Genomic DNA, 26,092 nt, shown 5'->3' with positions numbered 1-26,092 from the left:
GCGTAAGGATGTATCCAGTGTATGTCCGTGTTTGTATCATGGTTTTATACCTTTTTTATTTTTTAGACAGTGTTACGGTGTGAGAACTGTTGACTTATCAGTGGATATAAGAACAATGGCTAATGATCCTAAAGCGTCTTCATGTGGTGTACAGACATTCAGAGAGTGTAAACATTCAGTTGTCGATGCCATGAAGATCACACACACACACAAGCGTTCGTCACAAGAGGCAGCCAAATGGAAGTCAAAGTATTAAACTGCTATACATTTGGATAAAGTCGTACTGAGGATATTGCATGACCTTGACGAGGTAAGCATGTTTTCGTTAAAATCATAGGTTTTTTTTTTTTTTTTTTTTGACGCTAGCGGTGAATCAGTGAACGAAACGCAGGACGCAAAGTGGGTGGAGTTGTTCCCGTATGATTTATCGTCAAATCCTTATCATGCTTTACTTCTGGTGAAATTTATAGACGATATTAGTGAATAATTATGTTATCTATATATTACGTACAAGCTGTACATCTTTGCATTTGAACGTTAGGAATATACTTTCATCACGTGATTACGTATCGAGATATTTATTTTTTCATGTACGTTTATTTAAAAGAAACTCTAGATAAGGTTTTCGGGATCATTTTGATGATGAAATAGTATTACCTGAGATAGATCGTCTATTATCAGAAAAGATGTAAATGTGTTTGTTAGTAGCAAAGTGGGAGACCCCGAAACCCTGAGCGGGTGGGAGTCACACGGCCTCAGACCTGAGAGTATTAACACGCCTCTTGGATTCCAACTTTTACACGTCAACTTTTACACGTTGTATCTATATTTGTTTGACATCTGATGTTACCCTTCCTGTTCCAAGATAGGTCTCCTAATTGACACATTTAAAATGGTTTGATGTGAGCACAGAACTGTACGAAGATTTGGTCATTTTACAGTTCACACTAATCTATTCCTCTGGAAGCCGCTACGCTATTATAACTGCCTTTGGCTCTGCCAAAGGGGCTTTGAATTAAACCCTTAAATTTGCCTCTTTGGTTCTGGATGCCACCACGCCACTCTAATGGACTTTGGCGCCGCCAAACGGGCTTTAATTTAAACCTTCAATTTTTCTCTTTGGTTCTGGATGGCTTTACGCCTGCCTATTTCATGGCCTTTGGCGCCGCTAAAGGGGCTTTTATTTAAACCTTCAATTTTCCTCTTTGGTTCTGGATGCCACCACGCCACTCTAATGGGATTTGTCGCCGCCAAAGGTGCTTTAGATTAAACCTTCAATTTTCCTCTTTGGTTCTGGATGCCGCCACACCACTATTGGCCTTTGGCACCTTCAAAGGGGCTTAATATTAAACTTTCCATTTCCCACTTTGGTTCTGGATGCCGCCACGCCACTGTAATGGCTTTGGCGCCGCCAAAGGGGCTTATTTCAAACCTCTAATTTTCCGCTTTGGTTCTGGATGCCTTCACGACTCTTTCATGACCTTTGGCACCGCCAAAGGGGCTTTAGATTAAACCTTCAATTAGGCACTTTGCCTCTGGATATCGCCACTCCCTAACAATGGCCTTTGGTGTCGCTAAAGTGGCGTTAAATTCAACCTTCAATTTGCTTCTTTGGTTCTGGATGCCACAAAGCCACTATAATGGCCTTTGGCGCCGCCAAAGGGGCTTTAGATTAAACCTTGAATTCGGTTCTTTGTCTCTGGCTGCCGCTACGAATCTCTAATGGCCTTTGCCTCCGCCAAAGGGGCTTTCAAGAAATCCTTCAATTTTGCACTTTGCCTCTGGTTGCCGCCCCGCCCCTCTGACGGCCTTTGGCGCCACCAATGGGGCTTTAAAGTAAAACTTCAATTTGGCACTTTGCCTCATCTTGCACCAGTTCCTTACTTAAACCAGTCACCAGTCCAGTCTATCTTGCCTCAGTCCCTTACTTAAACCGGTCACCAGTCCAGTCTATCATGGCCCAGTCCGTTACACACAACGTCAGAATTTTTCAGTTAGGATTTTAAAAGGAATTTATAAAGTTAGGGGTCAAAGAACTTAGGCTATATAACAAGTCTCTTCGTCTCGTTTTTTGTTGGTGTGTTCAATCATGACGATGGCTCTCCGAGAGAGATATTGTTTTAGTGTTTCTTTCGCCATTGTGTTCGTCCTCAGATTTAAGCTTATGCGACCCTCTTCGCGCTGAGGACGAGGCTGGGAGTGGGTCCTGAGGACGTCCTCAGCTTCTGACTCCACAAGGTGTTCTTAGGATGGATGAGACATGATGTCATTCCTCAGCCTTGCAGTGGGGGGCACTGAGAGAGGCGAGACACAATCATCACCAAGTCTCTCTCTCAGCCTTGCAGTGGGGGGCACTGAGAGAGGCGAGACACAATCGTCACCAGGTCCCTCTCTCAGCCTTGCAGTGGGGGGGCCACTAAGAGAGGCGAGACACAATCCCCCCGCGACTACACCCGACAGACACCCCCCCCCTCCCCCAACACCAGCTGAGGCCAAGGAAAAGGGTCCAAAGAGCAATCCATCTCAAAGGCAACACAAATGAAACCGTGCACAAAAGATAGGAAACATTTTCAAACATTTTCAGAGTATAACACGATGTGAGTGTAAGCGTGAGGGTAGCGTGAAGAGAGGGACTCTCTCACACACACACACACACACACACACACACACACACACACACACACACACACACACACACCAACTGTCCTGGTAGTGGCATTCGTCCTCGAGTGAGAGCGAACTGATTTCCTCTCATATCTTGGCCCGGGGCTTCGACACCCAGGGAGACCTAGATGTCACCTTCGCCACCTTCATAAACGGATCTCATATTTGAAGGTCCGCCTCGACCATAAACCCCATCTCTCTGGCCGACACACCATCTCAACCTCAGCACTCCAAACCACCCCCAACCCCCACGGCCAGCCGGCCCTAACCTCACTCAACCCCCGGCGTCTGACACCTTTCAAGGAGAGATATTGGCTCAACACTGAAGAGGGTAAACAAGGTGGATCCGCCACGCTCCAGTGACTCGAGGTTATTCTTTCATCCTCGGGTTTCAAGTGGGCAAAAGACATATCTATTGGATCGATAGCAAGCATTTATGACCAGGGTGGGTGAGTGGTTACTCTTGGCCCTCTGGCCAGGGTGGGTGAGTGATGCTCTTGGCCCTCTGGCCATAGTGAATGAGTGGTAACTCTTGGCCTTCCGGCCAGAGTGGGTGAGTGGTGCTCTTGGCCCTCTGGCCAGAGTGGGTGAGTGGTAACTCTTGGCCCTCTGGCCAGGGTGGGTGAGTGGTTACTCTTGGCCCTCTGGCCAGGGTGGGTGAGTGGTTACTCTTGGCCCCCTGGCCAGGGTGGGTGAGTGGTTACTCTTGGCCCCCTGGCCAGGGTGGTGAGTGGTGCTCTTGGCCCTCCGGCCAGGCTGAGTGAGTGGTAACTCTTGACCTTCCTGCCAGGGTGGGCGAGTGGTTACTCTTGGCCCTCTGGCCAGAGTGGGTGAGTGGTTACTCTTGGCCCTCTGGCCAGGGCTGGGTGAGTGGATACTCTTGGCCCTCTGGCAAAGGTGATGAGTGGTGCTCTTGGCCCTCCGGCCAGAGTGGGTGAGTGGTTACTCTTGGCCCTCTGGCCAGGGTGGGTGAGTGGTAACTCTTGGCCCTCTGGCCAGGCTGGGTGAGTGGTTACTCTTGGCCCTCTGGCCAAGCTGGGTGAGTGGTTACTCTTGGCCCTCTGGCAAGGGTGGTGAGTGGTGTTCTTGGCCCTCCGGCCAGGCTGGGTGAGTGGTTACTCTTGGCCCTCCGGCCAGGCTGGGTGAGTGGTTACTCTTGGCCCTCTGGCCAGGCTGGGTGAGTGGTTACTCTTGGCCCTCTGGCCAGGGTGGGTAAGTGGTTACTCTTGGCCCTCTGGCCAGGCTAGGTGAGGGATTACTCTTGGCCCTCTTGGCCAGGGTGGGTGAGTGGTTACTCTTGGCCCCCTGGCCAGGGTGGGTGAGTGGTTACTCTTGGCCCCCTGGCCAGGGTGGGTGAGTGGTTACTCTTGGCCCCCTTTCCAAGTTGGTGAGTGGTGCTCTTGGCCCTCCGGCCAGGGTGGATGAGTGGTTACTCTTGGCCCTCTGGCCAGGCTGGATGAGTGGTTACACTTGGCCCTCTGGCAAGGGTGCTGAGTGGTGCTCTTGGCCCTCTGGCTAGGGTGGGTGAGTGGTAACTCTTGGCCTTCTGGCCAGGCTAGGTGAGTGGTTACTCTTGGCCCTCTGGCCAGGCTGGATGAGTGGTTACTCTTGGCCCTCTGGCAAGGGTGGTGAGTTGAGTGGTGCTCTTGGCCTTCTGGCCAGGCTGGGTGAGTGGTTACTCTTGGCCCTCCTGCCAGGCTAGGTGAATGGTTACTCTTGGCCCTCTGGCCAGGGTGGGTGAGTGGTGCTCTTGGCCCTCTGGCAAGGATGGTGAGTGGTGCTCTTGGCCTTCTGGCCAGGCTGGGTGAGTGGTTACTCTTGGCCTTCTGGCCAGGCTGGGTGAGTGGTTACTCTTGGCCCTCTGGCCAGGCTGGGTGAGTGGTTACTCTTGGCCCTCCTGCCAGACTAGGTGAGTGGTTACTCTTGGCCCTCTGGCTAGGGTGGGTGAGTGGTGCTCTTGGCCCTCCAGCCAGAGTGGGTGAGTGGTTACTCTTGGCCCTCTGGCCAGGCTGAGTGAGTGGTTACTCTTGGCCCTCTGGCCAGGGTGGGTGAGTGGTAACTCTTGACCCTCCGGCCAGGCTGGGTGAGTGGTGTTCTTGGCTCCCTGGCCAGGGTGGGTGAGTGGTTACTCTTGGCCCTCTGGCAAGGGTGGTGAGTGGTTACTCTTGGCCCTCCGGCCAGAGTGGGTGAGTGATTACTCTTGGCCCTCTGGCCAGGCTGGGTGAGTGGTTACTCTTGGCCCTCTGGCCAAGGTGGGTGAGTGGTTACTCTTGGCCCTCTGGCCAGGGTGGGTGAGTGGTTCTCTTGGCCCTCCGGCCAGAGTGGGTGAGTGATTACTCTTGGCCCTCTGGCCAGGCTGGGTGAGTGGTTACTCTTGGCCCTCTGGCAAGGGTGGTGAGTGGTGCTCTTGGCCCTCCAGCCAGAGTGGGTGAGTGGTTACTCTTGGCCCTCTGGCCAGGCTGGGTGAGTGGTTACTCTTGGCCCTCTGGCCAGGCTGGGTGAGTGGTTACTCTTGGCCCTCTGGCCAGTCTGGGTGAGTGGTTACTCTTGGCCCTCTGGCAAGGGTGGTGAGTGGTGCTCTTGGCCTTCTGGCCAGGCTGGGTGAGTGGTTACTCTTGGCCCTCCTGCCAGGCTAGGTGAGTGGTTACTCTTGGCCCTCTGGCCAGGGTGGGTGAGTGGTGTTCTTGGCCCTCTGGCCAGAGTGGGTGAGTCCAGGGTGGATGAAGGGGTTCGAACCCACGTCCCTGTATCAAGGACTGATGTATGTAGATGTGACTGAAAAATGCGATGGAAGCGATTGAGAGACGAAATACATGTGTCGTGAATGATTATGACGAATTTGAGAATGAAAACAACATAGTGCACGATTATGACTAAATGAATCAAAGAAAAACATTCATTTTTTTTTTTGTATATATATTCCGTACTTTTTTTTTTCCTCTAAGTCTGCCCAGGGGAGATAGATAAGGGGTACCTCATGTGATAGACTGAAAGGGGGGTGGGGGGTATAATGACCTCCCAGGGCCATTTACCCACCTACCCCTCTTCCTGTAAGGAGGGTCATCATTACTTAATGTGGTCTACTCCACTAATGGCTTTTGTAAGTTTGGGCGACTTTTCAGCGCAACTGAGCCTGTTTTCCAGCCTTACTGATGAAGAGAGAGAGAGAGAGAGAGAGAGAGAGAGAGAGAGAGTGTGTGATTGTGTATGTTTTGTGTGTACGTGCGTATGTGTGTAATTGTGTTTGTGTGTGTGTGCGTTCCAGTACAATGTAACTGGTTGTATAGTATAACTGTACAGTATAATTGGCTTTACAGTATAACTGGCTGTACAATATGACTGGATGTGCAGGGTAACTGTACAATATAACTTACTGTACAATATAACTTGCAGTACTTTGTATAATATAACTGGCTGTACATTGTATGATATAACTGATTGTATAGTATTACTGCTGTACATTATAACTGGCTGTACAATAAAACTGGTTGTACATAGTATAACTGATTGTACAGTATAACTGCCGTACAATGTAAGTGGCTGTACAGTATAATCGTACAATATAACTAACTGTACAATGTAACTGGCTGTACAATCTAATGGGTTTTACAATATAACTGACTACAGAGCATAACTATCAGTGCAGTATAACTGGATGTAAAATGGAAGTTTCACTCCCATGCCAGTTATAATGAGTGATCTGCTCAGTGAACATTCCCCTGCCAGTTGTACGTTGATTGGATGAGGAGTGATGTCCCAGCGTTGATGTCTTGGAAATGTGTTGAACAAACGATTACATTGTATCATCGAGTGACAAATTTGTTTTTGAGAAGTATATATATGGGTAAATATTGGATTACATAAAATACAAATGTGCTAAGCTCTCTCTGGCTGGCATGTGATGAATTGATGATTGAGATGTGGTGTTTTGATGGCATTGTGGAACATTCCTGCAAGTGGAAACTTCCCTTTCGCCAGGCTGTATGACTGAGAGCACAGTGTTGGGGTTTACAGAGAACTTGTCGCTCTAAAGGAGTCTACATTTCCCTCCTCCTGGAAATGTGCTGCAAAGAGCCTTTAGAACTGGAGAGCAACAGGTCTCATATAGAAAATGGTCCTTAAGGTCTTTCATAGAAAATGATTTGGGGGTAACTATAAAAGAAAATATCACTCATTCATAGCGATCATTTAATGTGTATTATATAGCTCAAAGTTGTAGGGGTACAGTCTCCCCGTCTCCTCCCATTCTTTCATTCTTCCACCCGCTCTCTCCTCTAAAACTGTAAAAAAGACGATATCAGGCATTTGATTTCATCGGCCATATAGGCATGTCCAAAAGCGAAAATTGGTGGACCAAAAGTGCACTAAAAAGGTTTGTATTGTCTCCGTTAACGTCCCTTCGGTGCTATTGTATGAATTTGGCTAATGAAAGAATGAATTTGCGTTGCCTATTTACCCAAATGCATAATGTCGGACAGTAAGGTTGTAGGTGAGGCTTAAGCCATATTGCTGCGTCTCCAGAAGCGTAATATGATCATTAATGTCCTCAAATTACTCTTGATATTCATGGAAATGATTTATCAGGGGCGTCGGTAACTTGTATAAAGAGGGTGGGCTCACTGGAGCAAAAGCTTTCACAACGTACTGCATTCTGCAGTTCTGTAAAAGTAAGTCTAAACAGATTTGTAGAAAAGGGACCACTGTACCAATATATTTAGTCTAAACAGATTTGTAGAAAAGGGACCACTGCACCTAATGTATTTAATCCCCACTCTTGTGCACAACAATGAGTACTCGTTACCTAAACCCTCCATACTGGGAATTGCTAATTATAGGATATATATAATTGTTAATTATAGGATATATCAGTAATACTGCATTAATGGCAATTAAAGAGACCACGTGGTCTATGATAGCTTCTCTCCTTTGGTCGTTGAAAATTCAATGAAGAATACTAGTTATTTGGTCCTCCGGGTCATTAAATTGTAGTTATCGTCAGTATATGACTGCCAGTCGAAAAGTCATTAATACCCTTATCAGGTGTTGAAGGTGATTCTATGACGATATACATATTCACAGCTTACGCCCCTTGACCAACTGGTAATCAGAAAGATGTAATCAGCCATCTTTATATCCGGATTCTAATGGCGACTTCGACATATCTTTCATGATTACGTAGGAAAAATTTCTAAACTAAGAAAGATTGAAATTGAAAGCATTTTTTTAATTAAAAGTTTTTATGTATGATTAGAACTAAATGGACCATAGTAATTAGCTGATTGATGAATGCAGTAAACGAAAGTCGTCATTGATTATTTTAAAAGAACGTTTACAAGAACGCTCCGTCTCGTTTTGGAACTGCCACTTAGTAAACAAATATTGGCTGACTTGTGCACACGGTAAGAAAGTTAACATTGTATTCTTCTTCTGAGTTGAGAGAATTTAGCGCCAGAAATTGTAAAGAAAGCGCATTAGGTAATTCTTTACATGATAAATTTGTAGTTTAAGGACACTACGAATCTGATTCATGTGGACAGAAGAAAACTGTACGCAGTTTAGAGGTACCACTGAAATAACATGTGGATTTGTAAGAAACTCGTATCTGTGGACTCCTCCCACGTAATAGAAATGAAACACTGGAGGAACGTGTCTCGTAGAGTCATTACTTTTGCAAATTATGAGATTAGTGATTGGTTATGATAAAGAAAACCTCGAGCTGAACTACTTGAAAATATTAAAAGTCTACGGGAGCCATAACGATGATCTCACCTCGCCCTCGAACCGAATTTTACTTTGAATCTTTATATTTTCAATAGATATCGATGGCAGTGGTGTCATCTTCCTTCCAACACATCTAGCATACGGTGGGAGTAAGTACACACATATCAAACCGAGCTAACTCTGTAAACATACCTTCCAGTAACTGTGCTTTTCAAACTATCGAAAATGAGGTCAGTTTTAAATAGGATACATTTGGTGAGGTTTTCATAATTAGAATGAGGTTTCCATAGGTTGTAGTCACTATTAAAGTGTTTCCCTATTACCCTCACATTTTCCTTGATATTGTAATCATATGCCTCCCCACTATCACCTGTAGTATCGTGGGATAAAGATTATGAAATGTTCCATGGTTGGCATGCCCTTGTCTATAAGGGTAAATTGTAGCGATCTGGTATACAGGGGGCGACGTGCTGTCTACAGACTGAACCAGGGAGTATGAAACAGCCGGGAGGGAAACCATGGAAAAATCTGAGTCTGGTTGTGAATAAGGGCCTGTTGTTACACATGACAGCCTGTGAATGGATGTAAGTAATTGAGGCCTTTTCTTCATTTGTTCCCAGCACTGCCTCAAATGCAGGAAATAGAAAGCAAGTGTGAAAGAAAATAATATATGTGTGTGTGTGTGTGTGTGTGTGTGTGTGTGGGTGTAAGCAGACTCCATCTGCCTGTGGTTACATTGTAACTGAAAAGTTATCTTCGATGAGACTGTATCAATGTCTGTTGATGAAAGAGAGTTAAATGTTGTCGAAGAACTTATTCCAAAGGAATACATCATTTCACTATTACTGAAAGTAATGCTTCCTTTGAGCTTCAGGAGCTCCTGGAAAAGGGATCCTGAGAAAGTTAACGATGGATGAATAATGTACATGCAGAACATATACTAGTGCTATGCATACTTACATTATATAGTACTTTCTTCCTGACTTATGAGTCTCATATCTTTACATGGTTCCTGTGGTGCTTAGGAAGCAGGTCATCTCCAGCAGATGGAACTGTTGGTCATAAAGCATAGGGATATTGAGCACCTATGTGTGGGGAAAGTGCAAGGCAATTGAGTAGCAAGTTTTCAATGGTCTCATTGTGATAGTTGCATCATGGACATGAAGGTCTCAGAATATGTTGACACTGTAGTGTTTTAGGGATGGTTGATGTCTGAGTGTTAGACATGAGAGTGTCTCATGTATAATTGGGGAGTGTGGTCTCATATGAGTGTATGTCGTTTGGGAGGGTGGTTGTTTATTTCTTTGTGGGTCATTCCTTTGTGTGCATTTTTTTTGGAGTTAGGGGTGATCTCTTGAGTTGAGGTTGCTGAGGTGTAAGGCAGGGATAAGAATTTTATTTCTGCTTAGAGATTGGTGATTGTTTATGAAATGGCTTGGGGGAAGATCTAGTTGTGTATGCACATACAGTATATATTATCATTCCTATTTTTGTTATTCTATCGTTATTCGAGGACCCCTCCTCTGGGGGCTTCTGCAGGTCAAAGGCTGCGCTACAATCAGAAGCAGGGAAATGATGGACTTTTGGAGTGAGAAGTTCTTCAACAAAATGGTACTCTGAAGATGTAACCTCACTGAAGATGACTTTTTTTTTTTTTATGTGTGTGTGTGTGTGTGTGTGTGTGTGTGTGTGTGTGTAATTACCTATTGGTAAATAATTATTTATGTTGTAGAGGAAAGATTTTTACCCTTTTGGGGCCCAGTGTTTTGAAATGTGTATGTGAATGGTGTTGATTTTTTTATCATTATTTCTTTATAGTTGAAAATATATCTAATTTTCTCTCTATACTTTCAGAGAATTCAAGGGATGATTGGCACCCAAAAGTGACTTCCTGCATATGTAAACTTTATATATACATATATATATATAAAATGAACTGTGAATTATCCTGCTCAAGCAACCTCCTATACTGTGAGCGAATAAGAATATGAGGCCCTCCTAAATTTGTGGAATCTATAATTTACAGTAAAAGAATAGAAATTTTGTTACAAGACATCTAAAACTTTTGGAACAAAATCTATGGAAGGAAAAGCAAATCGAGAGAGCAGACATCATTATACATCTACTGGGATCCTGTTTGTTACTTAATCACAAGTAAAGCACTCCAGGAGTTTTGAAATGGGCTTGTACTGTAAGTACAGTATCTGATTTTGTGTTGATCTTTTTTTTCAACAAGTGGCACTTTATGAATTTCATGTAGTCCCGTAACTTTATGTAATTATGATATTACTAGTGTTCTTTGGTGGAAGTTACAGTATTGTAGTACTAATGAATGAAACATTATCTTAGACTGGGTACATGGTTATTTAACTTATGCATGGTATTATATATATACTATTTTTCTAACCACTTCATTCGAATTTTACCTTAATTTTTTTTTATTATACTTTGTCGCTGTCTCCCACGTTAGCGAGGTAGCGCAAGGAAACAGACGAAAGAATGGCGCAACCCACCCACCCACATACACATGTATTTACATACGTGTCGACACACGCATGTATACATACCTGTACATCTCTACGTATACATATGTATATACACACTCAGACATATACATATATACACATGTACATAATTCATACTGTCTGCCCTTATTCATTCCCGTCGCCAACCCGCCACACATGAAATGACAGCCTCCTCCCCCCACATGTGCGCGAGGTAGCGCTAGGAAAAGACAACAAAGGCCACATTCGTTCTCACTCAGTCTCTAGCTGTCATGTATAATGCACTGAAACCACAGCTCCCTTTCCACATCCAGGCCCCACAAAACTTTCCATGGTGTACCCCAGACGCTTCACATGCTCTGGTTCAATCCATTGACAGCACTTCGACCCCGGTATACCACATTGTTCCAATTCACTCTATTTCTTGCACGCCTTTCACCCTCCTGCATGTTCAAACCCCGATCACTCAAGATCTTTTTCGCTCCATCTTTCCACCTCCAATTTGGTCTCCCACTTCTTGTTCCCTCCACCTCTGACACATATATCCTCTTTGTCAATCTTCCCTCACTCATTCTCTCCATGTGACCAAAACATTTCAAAACACCCTCTTCTGCTCTCTCAAGCACACTTTTTTATTACCACACTTCTCTCTTACCCTTTCATTACTTACTCGATCAAACCACCTCACACCAAATATTGCCCTCAAACATCTCATTTCCAGCACATCCACCCTCCTCCGCACAATTCTATCTATAGCCCATGCCACGCAACCATATAACATTGTTGAAACTACTGTTCCTTCAAACATACCCATTTTTGCTTTCCAAGATAACGTTCTCGACTTCCACACATTTTTCAATGCTCCCAGAACTTTCGCTCCCTCCCCCACCCTATGATTCCTTTCCACTTCCATGGTTCCATCCACTGCCAAATCCACTCCCAGATATCTAAAACACTTCACTTCCTCCAGTTTGTCTTCATTCAAACTTGCCTCCCAATTAACTTGTCCCTCAACCCTACTGTACCTAACAACCTTACTCTTGTTCACATTTCCTCTCAGCTTTCTTCTTTCACACACTTTACCAAACTCATTCACCAGCTTCTGCAGTTTCTCACCCGAATCAGCTACCAGCGCTGTATCATCAGCGAACAACAACTGACTCACTTCCCAAGCTCTCTCATCCACAACAGACTGCATACTTGCCCCTCTTTCCAAAACTCTTGCATTCACCTCCCTAACAACCCCATCCATAAACAAATTAAATAACCATGGAGACATCACACATCCCTGCCCCAAATGAACATTCACTGAGAACCAGTCACTTTCCTCTCTTCCTACACGTACACATACATGCCTTACATCCTCGATAAAAACTTTTCACTGCTTCTAACAACTTACCTCCCGCACCATATATTCTTAATACCTTCCACAGAGCACCTCTATCAACTCTATTATATGCCTTCTCCAGATCCATAAATGCTACATACAAATCCATATATTTTTCCTTGACGTTGCTGTTTTTTCTTTTTGCTTCAGTACTCTTGCTTTTTCTCCTCGTTCTTTTCATACACATAAATTTTTAGTGCAAGCATGTAGTATTTGCTTTCTGAGAGCCAAGCAAGCACACGTATACCTTATGACAGTTTCAGAGACTCATCTAACTCCTTATATTGTCTTGAACGTCACTCACCTGTTGCTCCTTGGACTAGTTTGCCTATTTAAACCTTAAACAACTATGAACATCAGTTGATGTTATGTTACAAAACGATGGCCAACAGCAATTGATATTTTAACTTTTCCCACCTCTTTTTGAATGCCCAGCAACTTGTTATACTACTGGTGGCCTGTTGAGATCATTTTCGTTCTTAATAAGGCACAGAAAATGTACTGCCATCATTATGTGTGCATGGTCAGTTACCTGAAGGTTGTGCATGTATGCATGTACAGTGACCTCTTAAAAAATATACATGAGTTGCCTGGGAAAATGAAGAATAAGATGAGAAATATGGAGGAGTACGCGACTTTTATAGTGTTTTTAGTGGGATTATTTAAGAAGGTGGGGAGGGATCCCCAGTGAACTTTAACTTATGGAAGAAACTACATCACATTTGTATCTGATTTTTTCATTGTGCACAGAGATGTTTAAAAATATCATTTTGTTCATGCCCTTACATTGACCCTCCTTTTAGCAGTGTATTTTGTCACATCCCTGCTTCATCCTCTCTCTTGGTCTCTCCTTAGCTTTACTTCTTTTCTCTTTAATGCATACTTTATTATGCACTCTGAGTCATTCTTTACACATCCTTCTCTTCTGAATATTCACTTTGAAAATTGAAAATTTCATTCTTCATTTTATATTTCACTCTTTCCACTCTCCTTTCTTCATTCCAAATCTCATATGTTTTTGCTGTTTAGTCATCCTGTCATTGTGTTATATCATAACTTATTAATCATAGTTGATAGAAATATGCTCTGTAATTAGCTCTTACTACATGTTTGGCTGACATTTCTTGTCCATCATGATTTTCCTTGGAGCACTCAGTGATATGTTCATATCCATTCTTCAACCTATTCAAAATATCTTCAGTTGGTTTAAAGTTGTGAAAGATCTCCATCTTCTCACCATTTGACCATATTTTATATCCCTTCTCTCTATACTCATTTGATACCAGATTGGTTTTCATACACTAAATCCCCATATGACATCCTGTAGCTCTCCTGATTTATCCAGAAACCCAGTATCTTCCCTATTAAAACGGCATCCATCCTCAAACTTAAATTTCCATTGTTACTTCTGTGCTTTCATCGTTTGTCAGAATTTCCATTGCATCTGCATCTGTAAAACTTTTCAACCATCGTGAAGATATAACACCTATCAATTTTATCTTATTTAGCTATAACCCTGAATTTCTGACTGATTTCTTTTTCCGATTCCTTTATAATTTCTGTGTAAACATAAATTGGGAAATGGAGTTCAGTAACCTGGAACCAGGGCTCTGTGGTGAAAGGTTATGTGAATTTCACAGTGAAGGAGAATTGTTACCTCAAGCCTCAAGTACGTAAGGAACAGTAAGAAAGAGGAAGAAATTGCTTAATAAAAGATGTATGAAAGTAAAGGAACTTCCAGGTGTAGACAGCATCTCAGCTAGCCAGCATTTGCAAGACATAAGAGAGTATGAAATAAGTATGATAGGATAAGAAAGAAGGAACAAAGAAACTACGAAAAGAATATTGTGAATAAGGTTGGTGAATGTCAAAAACTTTATTGTAAATTCATCAGGAGCCATTTGTCATTTAAGGAGCAGCTAATCAGAGTAAGGAATTTAAATTAAAGACTTTAGAAAATAATGTAAGATATGTGAGGAACTGAATAACAAGTTCAAAAGTGTTTTGATGATGGAAGACACTATAGCCTCACCACCATGAAATGGAATGTAAAGGTTTTGGAAATAATTAAGATATCTTGAAAAGATGTTAACAGAATACTAAAAGGACTCTACTAATACAAGTCTTATGTTCCTGATAAAATTTGACCATTTGTGTTGAAGGTTTGTGCAGGTACTCAGATAAACCAATTGAATCACTGTTCAAGGTGTCTTTGCAAAGTGCCAAGGGAATGAGAAAGGGCAAACATCAGGCCTATATTTGTGAAACAAGACCAGAAACAAATGATGAAATACAGATCAGTCTTATTAACAAGTGTAGATTGTAATGTTTTGGAAAGGATTATTAGGAAGCAAATGGATGACTTTCTGTGGAGGAGAAATTTCCAAAGTGAGAGACAGCATGGTTTTAAGAAAAGGAGGTTCACGTTTAACTAGCCTGTCAGAGTCCTACAAGAGAGTGAGCTCAGTCCTGGGCAAAAGGATAGGCAGGGTGGACTGTTTGTATCTTGTCTGCCAGAAAGCATGGGAAGCTGATTATGAATATCAGCAGGTAGGAATAAGATGGAAACTCCTATGATGGACATTATCTCAGCGAGAGGGAACGAAGGACATGATAACAGAAGCTTTTTCCAAATGTAGAGTGCCATAGGGTTCAGTTCTGGGACCATTTCTCCTCTTCAGCTATGTTAATGGCTTGCCTGAAGGTATGGAATCCTACCCAAACATGTCTGCAGATAATACAAAGGTCATAAGGGAAGTGAAAAGCAAGGACTTCAGCTTCCAAGGGGACCTAAAGAGACTCCACAGTTGGTCTGAAATATGGGAAATGAAACCATCCCAAGCAAATGTAAAGTAATAGGGATGGTACAAAGGGAAAGATAGCCTCAGTATGATTATTACCTGGCAGGAAATAAGCTTCAGGATTCTATGTGTGAGAAGGACTTGAGAATCAACATTGTCATAAATTTGTTGTCAAATTCCCATATAGGAGAATAGTTTAGAAGGCAACTGTCTGTTGTGAAACATCAGGATACTTTTCAAGTATATGGATCAGGAAATATTCAGCAAGCTATTCACATCCTATTTATTGCCAAAATTAAGATATGCTTCTCAGGTTTGGTTACCACACCTGAAGAAGGACAAACAGCTCATAGAGAACTTTAGAGGAGAGCATCTAAAATGGTACCAGAACTAAGCTACAGGGAAAGGCTGGGAACTTTTAATTCACTCAGTTTGAAAGAGAGGAGTTTTTAAAAGGTATTGGCAATGTGGACAGAGAACAATTCATCAAGAGATGTAGGAATACAGCAACCACAGGTCATAACGAAATCAAATAATGGTAAGGATGTTAAGAAATACTTTTATAGTATACAAATGGTGGATGCATGGAACAGAATAACTGAGGACATGGTTAATGCTGACAGTATACATAAATTTAAGAAGTTGTATTATTTACTTTTTCACCTCTTATTCTTTAATACTGCTCCAACATTCATGTTATATCCTAGTTTTCCACCTTCTCCACTCATTCCATAGTAGAGATGTTCCTCCTTCAGTAGACCATCATTATTTTCTATTAGCCTTAGATCTGCTAAGCATGAGCACCAAGTCAGATAGTGCTAAGTTAGAAATTCTAGCCCCTTAAACCGATCATAGCTCGTTCTCTTCTCAGCATGCAGAATATTTGCCCAGTAACAACTCTCTTCAGTCTCATCAATAAACCAGGGTTGGAAAAAAAGCCCATTTAGAGTTTTTTGTTCCTGATTTGTAAATGGTAACTCATTTGACTTGAGGTATCAAGGATACCTCAAGAATCTAGTGTAAGGAGTGGCATTAACCTTTCATTGTTTACAATCACACTTCCATCAGGTGAAGGATATGCCTTATATTCTCTGTTTAAAGTAAGAAACTGATTTTTGTCAGGAGAAATTAATATCTGCACTTTGACAGACAGGAAAAGAAAACAGAAAAGATACATTTGTGCTGAAGGATCAAGATGTTTTATGGCCGGTGCTGTTATTCACATTTACCTTCAACTTTATCCTTTCACGCATTTTATCAAACTCGTCACCAACCTCTGCAGTTTCTCTCCCGAATCAGCCACCAGCACCGTATCATCAGCGAACAATAACTGACTCACTTCCCAAGCCCTCTCATCCACAACATACTGCATGCTTCCCCCCCCCCCCCCTCTCTCTCTCTCTCTATCTCTCTCTCTCTCTCTCTCTCTCTCTCTCTCTCTCTCTCTCCAAAACTCTTGCATTCACTTCCCTAACCACCATATCCATAAACAAATTAAACAACCATGGAGACATCACACACCCCTGCCACAAACCAATATTCACTGGGAACCAGTGACTTTCCTCTCCTCCTACTCATACACATGCCTTACATCCTTTGTAAAATATGTATTTTTTTTTTCTATTATATTTTGTCACTGTCTACTGCGTTAGTGAGGTAGCGCAAGGAAGCAGATGAAAGAATGGCCCAACCCACCCGCATACATAGATGTATATTGTGCATGGGTGGACATGTATGTATATACATGTGTATGTGGGCGGGTTGGGCCATTCTTTCGTCTGTTTCCTTGCGCTACCTCGCTAACACGGGAGACAGCGACAAAGCAAAAATAAATAAATAAATATATATACATATATATATATATATATATATATATATATATATATATATATATATATATATATATATAAGTCAAGAACATTATCTCGGATAGCAAAAATGGGTATGTTTGAAGGAATAGTGGTTCCAACAATGTTGTATGGTTGCGAGGCGTGGGCTATGGATAGAGTTGTGCGCAGGAGGATGGATATGCTGGAAATGAGATGTTTGAGGACAATGCGTGGTGTGAGGTGGTTTGATCGAGTAAGTAACGTAAGGGTAAGAGAGATGTGTGGAAATAAAAAGAGCGTGGTTGAGAGAGCAGAAGAGGGTGTTTTGAAATGGTTTGGGCACATGGAGAGAATGAGTGAGGAAAGATTGACCAAGAGGATATATGTGTCGGAGGTGGAGGGAACGAGGAGAAGTGGGAGACCAAATTGGAGGTGGAAAGATGGAGTGAAAAAGATTTTGTGTGATCGGGGCCTGAACATGCAGGAGGGTGAAAGGAGGGCAAGGAATAGAGTGAATTGGATCGATGTGGTATACCGGTGTTGAGGTGCTGTCAGTGGATTGCATCAGGGCATGTGAAGCGTCTGGGGTAAACCATGGAAAGCTGTGTAGATATGTATATTTGCGTGTGTGGACGTATGTATATACATGTGTATGGGGGTGGGTTGGGCCATTTCTTTCGTCTGTTTCCTTGCGCTACCTCGCAAACGCGGGAGACAGCGACAAAGCATGGGCATGAGAAGAAAGATCATGAGAGGCAAGTGTTTTGGGAGCAGCTGAATGAGTGTGTTAGTGGTTTTGATGCACGAGACCGGGTTATAGTGATGGGTGATTTGAATGCAAAGGTGAGTAATGTGGCAGTTGAGGGAATAATTGGTATACATGGGGTGTTCAGTGTTGTAAATGGAAATGGTGAAGAGCTTGTAGATTTATGTGCTGAAAAAGGACTGATGATTGGGAATACCTGGTTTAAAAAGCGAGATATACATAAGTATACTTATGTAAGTAGGAGAGATGGCCAGAGAGCGTTATTGGATTATGTGTTAATTGACAGACGCGCGAAAGAGAGACTTTTGGATGTTAATGTGCTGAGAGGTACAACTGGAGGGATGTCTGATCATTATCTTGTGGAGGCTAAGGTGAAGATTTGTATGGGTTTTCAGAAAAGAAGAGTGAATGTTGGGGTGAAGAGGGTGGTGAGAGTAAGTTATCAATTTATCCTGTCTCTTTCTTTTATACATCTCCCACTCATTTGCATTTTTTCCCTGCAAAAATCGTCCAAATGCCTCTCTCTTCTCTTTCACTAATAATCTTACTTCTTCATCCCACCACTCACTACCCTTTCTAATCAACCCACCTCCCACTCTTCTCATGCCACAAGCATCTTTTGCACAATCCATCACTGATTCCCTAAATACATCCCATTCCTCCCCCACTCCCCTTACTTCCATTGTTCTCACCTTTTTCCATTCTGTACTCATTCTCTCCTGGTACTTCCTCACACAAGTCTCCTTCCCAAGCTCACTTACTCTCACCACCCTCTTCACCCCAACATTCACTCTTCTTTTCTGAAAACTACTTGTTATCACTTCCCCCCTTACCCCTTCAACGATGTTCCCATTTGTTTTCTTGTCAATGCACACTATTTACCTCTTTCCAGAACATCTTTTAATTCTCCCTAAAGTTTAATGATACTTTCTCACCCCAACTCCCATTTGCCCTCTTTTTCAGCCTTTGCATCTTCCTTTTGACCTCTCTTTTATACATCTCCCAGTCATTTGCACTTCTTCCTTGTAAGTATCATCCAAGTGCCTCTCTTTTCTCTTTCACTAACAACTTTACTTCTTCATCCCGCTACTCTCTACCCTTTCTAATCTACCCACTTCCCACCTTTCTCATGCCACATGCATCTTTTGCATATGCAGTCACTGCATCTCTAAATACATCCCATTCCTCACTCACTCGTCCCATGTCATTTGCTCTCACCTTTTGCCATTCTACACTCAATCTCTCCTGGTACTTCCTCACACAAATCTCCTTTGCAAGCACACTTACTTGCACAACTATCTTCTCCCCAGCATTTTCTCTTTCTTTTTTGAAAACCTCTACAGATCTTCACCTTTGCCTCCACAAAATAGTGATTTGACATCCCACAATCTGCCCTCCTCAGCACATTTACATCCAAAAGTCTCTCTTTTCATGCCTTTCAATTAAGACATAATCTAATAATGCTCTTTGACCATCTTTCGTATTCACAAATGTAACTTTTGTGTATCTTTTTAAATCAGGTATTTCCAATCACCAATGTTTTTTCAGCACACAAATCCACAAGCATTTCCATTCACAGCATTGAATACCCCGTGTACACCCGTCATACCCTCACTTTTGTATTTAAATCACCCATCACAAATACCCAGTCTCGGGAACCAAAGCTGCTGACACACTCATTATTTTCTTACACTATATCACATGCTCCCACAACTCCTTCTTCAGGAGTAGTGCTACTCCTTCCAAAGCTCTTGTCCCTTCACCAACCCCTGACTTTACTCCCAAGACTTTTCCAAACCATTCTTCCCCTTTACCCTTGAGCTTTGTTTCACTCAGAGCCAGAACATCCAGGTTTCTTTCCTCTATCATACTACCTATATCTCCTTTCTTCTCATCGTGGTTCATATTTCATAATTTTATTTTTTGATTGATATTCTTTTCCGGTCGTATGTATGGATGGTCGCAAGTCACATAGGTCGTAAGTAGAGGAAAGCTTGTATACTGAAACAATGAAGCCAGGAGGCTTGAGTAATGTTTCCACCAAAACTTGAGTGATGCTTCCCAGATTTTTGAATAGACAGCAGTATTTTATAGATACATTCCTCCAGAAGAGAGATGTGAGGTGGAGGCCACTTCCTTGCAATAAGATTCAGGATAACCAACTAGCCACTTCTCTGTTTTTTGTTAGTCATTTTGATTTCATAAACTGAAAGAAGAAGGACTGTTAAGGCCATAGTGAGAAGTAACATAAGCATCATGGAGCTAGGTGTAGCATAAGGAGCACTTTAACTTGTTAGTCTCCCGCACAAGAGCTCTGTCAACAAATTCTTTTTTTCTTTTTTATTTAAGGAAGTTTTGGATGTGTCTGTACAGAGTACAGGATATGTTAGTGGCAGTATTAGCACATTAGAAACAAACTTCTGCTTTGTCAAAAATATATTTGAACTTTTACAGGAAATTCTGGACAAAAAGATACAAAAAAAGGTATGATGTCTTCAAATTCGTCATGAGTGGATTTCATAAAGAGAAGAAAGAAGATGCCAGAGTTGCATTGGCCATTAAACTGGAAGCCAAACCACCTAAGAACAAGGTAATTGTGGAGATTGTATTTTTTTGGTGTTTAAATAGTTTAATCAGGACTTGGAAATTTGCTATTTATGGTCTGTAGCTCTCCCGACTGTAATAGGCATTTCTGCTTTGAATCTGTCATTGCATTATTAAAGAAATAAATGCTGCATCATGAAGATAGCCATGTGGAAAAATGTCTTCCTTATTGCTGTCCTTTACGAACTTTTTTTTATAAAGCTTTTGACCAACAACATGTGTAAAGCCAGTTCTGTATCTTACTTTTCTCTATTTTTCATAGAGAAAAGACACCTTCAGAAAGGCAGTATACTATCTTTAAAAGCCAGAAAGGAGTACACCCTCATCAAGAACCTCTTTGCTCCAAAGGAATCCATCATTTCCTTGCATCTTTGGAGTGCAGCTTTGAATGAAACTCCTAGAGCCCCACAAAAGGGGACCTAGAATTATGTGATAATAGTAAAAATAATACATCATATGATTAAGGAGGATCAGTGTGACATCAGGAGAGGCAGAGAATGTATGGATCTATTTCATAAATATTACATCACAGCATGCTAAAAAGTGTGACTGTAAGGATTGAGTGTCATATAAGTTACCACAGTGCATGTTTAATTCTATATTTTACCAACACCAAAATAGTGATTAGTGATTATTATCACTTTCATTGTTGTCATGAATTTTGTATTGCTGTGGTCAGTGTGATCATTTGGTAATTTTTTCATAACAGGAAAAGTATACAAGTTTGTAAAATCACCAGCTACACCAGTGAGATAGTGTTTTCAAGGTAATGTGGTGCCTGAAAGTATAAAAGTTTGTGAAAATCACCAGCTACACTAGTGAGATAGTGTTTTCAAGGCAAGGGGGTGCCTTCAAAACTGCCTCTGCTTTTGCTAGAAAACGTTTTTCTGGCTCCTCTTGGTCAGCTTTTGATGCTGGCTACAAGAGTTAGCATCCATAAAATCACTCTCCACAGTCTGATGATGGATTATCATTGTCAAATAACTAAGGATATTCTACCTGGTCCTCTAAATCCATCATGAAGCCACTCAGTTTCCTTCTTAGAAAACTTCTGAAAAGTGATCTCATTGGCATGGGTTGAGGATGATTTACTGCAGGAACACACTGTCATGCACTGCCACCTCAGCCACCTCCCAGGCTTATTGAGCAGCCTTGAATTTTAGGCACAAAACTCATTGCTTAAGCAATTTAAGCCAGATAGAGCTCTCGCTCTACTTTCATAAATATCTGTCTGGACGCTTTAAAGGGTTTAAAGAGGAACATACCTAAGTATACATGGATGAGTTGGGTTGATGTTAGATTATGTTCAGATTGATAGGCATGCCAAAGAGAGACTTAGATGTAAAGGTGTGAAAGAAGCAGTTGTTAGGATGTGTTAACTTTTTGATGAAGGTGAAAGTTCATAGAGGCTGTGGGAAAAGAAGAAATCGTGAAAGGGAATACGTTGGTGAAAGTGAAAGAGTTTGGAAAAGACACTTGCGTGAGGAGGTACCAGCAAGGATTGGGTGAACAATGGCAATTAAGAGTAAATGAAACTAGGTTTGGGTGAACAGTGGCCGTTGAGAGTAAATGAAATTAAGGATTAAGTGAGGAGTGGGAGGTATGTAAGGAAGCAGTGCTTATATGTGCAAGAGGAGTGACTCTGCCTTAGCGAACAGATATACAGTTAGTGATTGCTGTAGAGGGTGATGTCAAGTATCTACTGTGTGAGGATATGTCAGAGGACAGTGTTAGATTGTTAATGTCTATTGCCATTTGTTATGTGTGGGATGGGGGTTGTGGTTGGTTGAAACCTAGTATATGTTGTACATTTTGTGTGTGTAGTGTGGTGGTGGTGAAGTGATTGCATCTTAAGATATGATGTGTGGGTATGATTAGGATATTTTGTTTGATACTGTTGCAGATCATTTTTTCAGAGTTTGAATAATGAAGAAAGAAATGATATAGGACAGTAGGAAAAGGGGAATAGTGAGGTTTGGAGGGCTTTTGTAGTTTAATATTTTGTTCAATGCCCAGGAGTGGTTGAAGATATATGTAAGTGCTTGAGCTGCAATTGGGCCAAAGTGTTTTATGCAAAAGTTTGGTATGTTTGAGATGGAGTAAGTATTTTGAAGGATTGTTAAATGTGTTTGTTGATAGAATGGCAGATGTGGAGAAGTCTAGACATGGAGGTATGCGAAATAAGAGTCATGGCAAGTGGTCTGCCGAAAAGAAAAGTGATAGTGAAAACCTTGTTTAAGATGAAGTGTGATAAAGTGGCTGGAGTTAATTGGATTGCAGTTGAATTTCTTTAGAAAGGGGATGATTGTATTGTTGATTGGTCAGTTAGGATTTTCTTTGCATTTGTAGCTCATGATGAAGTGTCTGAGGATTGGCAAAATTCCTATATAGTGCTGTTGTACAAAGGGAAGGGGGAAAAGTGAATATTTTAACAGTTATGAGTTTGTTGAATGTACCTGGTAAGTTGTATTGGAGAGAGGTGACTGAGAGGGTAGTGGCTTGCACAGAGCATCACATTGAAGAGGAACAGTATGTTTTCAGGAGTGTTAGAGGATTTTTTTGTTTTGGTTACCCACATAGCACAGGCAAACCATACCCCAATCAAAGCCATCTCAAGTGAACGAAAAAAGTAAAAGGAAAAGAAAATAAATCTGTCAGGGTTCTCTGCAAGCATCTCTAAACCTGACTCATAAAGGAAGAAAGATTACATGAAGATGAAAAGACAAAAGAAGAAAGAAAATTCCATAGCTTAACTGTTTGAGACAAGAAGGTATGAGACAAGAAGGTATCGTAACAGCTGGTCCATGAGTGAATAGACTCCACACAGGAACTATGGGATACAGTAGCCAAACACATATCCAAACCCTGGGAATAGTGACACAGGGAGACAACTCACAAGAACAGTGGTCAGCACGATAATTATGGAATAGAGAGAGCAGCAGCAGCATCAAAGTATATGGAAAGGGAAGATTGAAAAGAGGTGATACATGAGCCAACCCAGATGAGTGAACCGTATTCTATACATAAGTAAACAAAACTTACGTAGATATTTAACAGTTGTTCACAAAAACAATAATTACAACTAAACAACACTCCCAGCTTTTGGGAAGCAGACTTTGTGATGTTGATTATGTGAGATTTCCAGGAAAGAGTGGAGAATATAGTTATGCCCAGCATATTTATGTTATTACAGGGGTTTAGTTGTGGTGTTTTGAAAATGAAGAGGCAAAAAAAACTGATTCTTAGAAATTGAGAAATTTTTATTTTAGTACCATTAGATTTTACAAAGGTTACTGTTTCTTTTGCTGTAAAAAGTTGCTCAGGTCTTTGAGAGAATAAGATGAAAAGAGGGAAGGGGGAAGGGGGTAGGAGTGGGGTTGAAGTTTTAAAGTGGAATCATTTCAGGTTAAAAGGTAAAATAGAGAATTTATTTGGGAAAAGAAAGAGGGTAGGCAATAGGGGCAGAACCCGAAAACAAACCCCTGATGAAGGAGGGGGGGGGACACATCCATAAGAAGTTGCAATGGAAAGCCAGAGGGAAACCTTTGCATTAAGAAAAAAGAAAAGCGTAAAATCTCTCTATCTCTCTCTCTCTCTCTCTCTCTCTCTCTCTCTCTCTCTCTCCAAAACTCTTGCATTCACTTCCCTAACCACCATATCCATAAACAAATTAAACAACCATGGAGACATCACACACCCCTGCCACAAACCAATATTCACTGGGAACCAGTGACTTTCCTCTCCTCCTACTCATACACATGCCTTACATCCTTTGTAAAATATGTATTTTTTTTTTCTATTATATTTTGTCACTGTCTACTGCGTTAGTGAGGTAGCGCAAGGAAGCAGATGAAAGAATGGCCCAACCCACCCGCATACATAGATGTATATTGTGCATGGGTGGACATGTATGTATATACATGTGTATGTGGGCGGGTTGGGCCATTCTTTCGTCTGTTTCCTTGCGCTACCTCGCTAACACGGGAGACAGCGACAAAGCAAAAATAAATAAATAAATATATATACATATATATATATATATATATATATATATATATATATATATATATATATATATATATAAGTCAAGAACATTATCTCGGATAGCAAAAATGGGTATGTTTGAAGGAATAGTGGTTCCAACAATGTTGTATGGTTGCGAGGCGTGGGCTATGGATAGAGTTGTGCGCAGGAGGATGGATATGCTGGAAATGAGATGTTTGAGGACAATGCGTGGTGTGAGGTGGTTTGATCGAGTAAGTAACGTAAGGGTAAGAGAGATGTGTGGAAATAAAAAGAGCGTGGTTGAGAGAGCAGAAGAGGGTGTTTTGAAATGGTTTGGGCACATGGAGAGAATGAGTGAGGAAAGATTGACCAAGAGGATATATGTGTCGGAGGTGGAGGGAACGAGGAGAAGTGGGAGACCAAATTGGAGGTGGAAAGATGGAGTGAAAAAGATTTTGTGTGATCGGGGCCTGAACATGCAGGAGGGTGAAAGGAGGGCAAGGAATAGAGTGAATTGGATCGATGTGGTATACCGGTGTTGAGGTGCTGTCAGTGGATTGCATCAGGGCATGTGAAGCGTCTGGGGTAAACCATGGAAAGCTGTGTAGATATGTATATTTGCGTGTGTGGACGTATGTATATACATGTGTATGGGGGTGGGTTGGGCCATTTCTTTCGTCTGTTTCCTTGCGCTACCTCGCAAACGCGGGAGACAGCGACAAAGCATGGGCATGAGAAGAAAGATCATGAGAGGCAAGTGTTTTGGGAGCAGCTGAATGAGTGTGTTAGTGGTTTTGATGCACGAGACCGGGTTATAGTGATGGGTGATTTGAATGCAAAGGTGAGTAATGTGGCAGTTGAGGGAATAATTGGTATACATGGGGTGTTCAGTGTTGTAAATGGAAATGGTGAAGAGCTTGTAGATTTATGTGCTGAAAAAGGACTGATGATTGGGAATACCTGGTTTAAAAAGCGAGATATACATAAGTATACTTATGTAAGTAGGAGAGATGGCCAGAGAGCGTTATTGGATTATGTGTTAATTGACAGACGCGCGAAAGAGAGACTTTTGGATGTTAATGTGCTGAGAGGTACAACTGGAGGGATGTCTGATCATTATCTTGTGGAGGCTAAGGTGAAGATTTGTATGGGTTTTCAGAAAAGAAGAGTGAATGTTGGGGTGAAGAGGGTGGTGAGAGTAAGTTATCAATTTATCCTGTCTCTTTCTTTTATACATCTCCCACTCATTTGCATTTTTTCCCTGCAAAAAATCGTCCAAATGCCTCTCTCTTCTCTTTCACTAATAATCTTACTTCTTCATCCCACCACTCACTACCCTTTCTAATCAACCCACCTCCCACTCTTCTCATGCCACAAGCATCTTTTGCACAATCCATCACTGATTCCCTAAATACATCCCATTCCTCCCCCCACTCCCCTTACTTCCATTGTTCTCACCTTTTTCCATTCTGTACTCATTCTCTCCTGGTACTTCCTCACACAAGTCTCCTTCCCAAGCTCACTTACTCTCACCACCCTCTTCACCCCAACATTCACTCTTCTTTTCTGAAAACTACTTGTTATCACTTCCCCCCTTACCCCTTCAACGATGTTCCCATTTGTTTTCTTGTCAATGCACACTATTTACCTCTTTCCAGAACATCTTTTAATTCTCCCTAAAGTTTAATGATACTTTCTCACCCCAACTCCCATTTGCCCTCTTTTTCAGCCTTTGCATCTTCCTTTTGACCTCTCTTTTATACATCTCCCAGTCATTTGCACTTCTTCCTTGTAAGTATCATCCAAGTGCC

General features: G+C 41.9%; 1 long non-coding RNA gene across 1 annotated transcript; it reads left to right on the top strand.

The window, feature by feature from the left end:
• Positions 1–23,448, top strand: LOC139746241 (uncharacterized). The gene is made up of 3 exons (XR_011712117.1): positions 1–310; positions 10,240–10,576; positions 20,127–23,448. It is a non-coding gene; the product is annotated as an uncharacterized lncRNA (long non-coding RNA).
• Positions 23,449–26,092: the final 2,644 nt, after the last annotated feature.

This window comes from Panulirus ornatus, chromosome 64 (assembly GCF_036320965.1).
Source record: "Panulirus ornatus isolate Po-2019 chromosome 64, ASM3632096v1, whole genome shotgun sequence".
NCBI lineage: Eukaryota > Metazoa > Arthropoda > Malacostraca > Decapoda > Palinuridae > Panulirus > Panulirus ornatus.
The sequence above is the reverse complement of the archived record's forward strand: the minus strand, read 5'-3'. Positions and strand labels throughout refer to the sequence as shown.